A 909-nucleotide genomic window follows, 5' to 3' on the forward strand; every position below is an offset into this window, starting at 1 on the left:
TTGATCTTTTAGTGTTGCATCAATATCATTATTCCTTTTCTCAAAAACTTCCATGAAGTGAAGTAGCATGTTTTCTAAGTCAACAATCTTCTCAGTTGGTGTTTACTCTTTTGGTAGAACCCTCGTCCTGTATGCCTATATTTTTCTTCCTTTTGCTTCTTGTATTCATCATATGGTAGCCACTCCCTCTTTGGTTTTCTCTAGTCTTCATCATATTTATCCCCACTCGAGTAGCAAACTTGAGCTCTTCTGTTCCCATTATCATCTAAGTGGCAATCTTTGGTCAAGTGTGGACCATTGCACCACTCACATCCAACCCTTATAACATGTATTGTCTTGTCCATCTTTTTCATCCTCCTATCCATAGTATCAAGCATGGCTATTACAACAACGATGTCTATAGATTTTCCACCCATTCTTCCTTTAACTTCATCTAGCCTTGGATTGTGGCACTCACGAGAATGCTTTGCAAATTCTTCAACCAACTATTTGACATCCCCTAGATTTTTCTTAGCTAGTGGTTCTTGAGAATCATGGAGCCGCCTTGTCATGACATTAACACCATCATAAAATATTGAGACTTCTTGCTGTATGTTAAGGTCATTTTGAGGACAATTTCTTAATAAACCTTTGTAGCGCTCCCATGCCTCATAAAGTGACTCACCCGGATTTTGCTCAAAATTAGCTATTGCCTTCTTGAGTTTAGCTATCTTGGAAGTTGGGAAAAAATGTTCTAAAAATTGGTCGCGTATTTCAGCCTAAGTAGTTATTGCACCAGGTGGAAGTACCTTCAGCCAGTCTTTTGCAGCTCCTTTAAAAGTGACTGGTAGCATCCTTAGCAAGACTGTCTCTCTATGAACATTTGGGACATTGAAATAATCCGCTATGTCATTAACTTCATCCTAATGC

At 38.7% G+C, this 909-nt stretch overlaps 1 non-coding gene across 1 annotated transcript; it reads left to right on the top strand.

Moving 5' to 3' along the window:
* The first annotated feature begins 597 nt into the window (after positions 1-597).
* Positions 598-704, top strand: LOC145007675 (small nucleolar RNA R71). The gene has a single exon (XR_013663048.1). It is a non-coding gene; the product is annotated as a small nucleolar RNA R71 (small nucleolar RNA).
* The last annotated feature ends 205 nt before the right edge of the window (positions 705-909 follow it).

The sequence above is a fragment of the Lactuca saligna genome, chromosome 7 (genome assembly GCF_052625555.1).
Source record: "Lactuca saligna cultivar CGN05327 chromosome 7, ASM5262555v1, whole genome shotgun sequence".
NCBI lineage: Eukaryota > Viridiplantae > Streptophyta > Magnoliopsida > Asterales > Asteraceae > Lactuca > Lactuca saligna.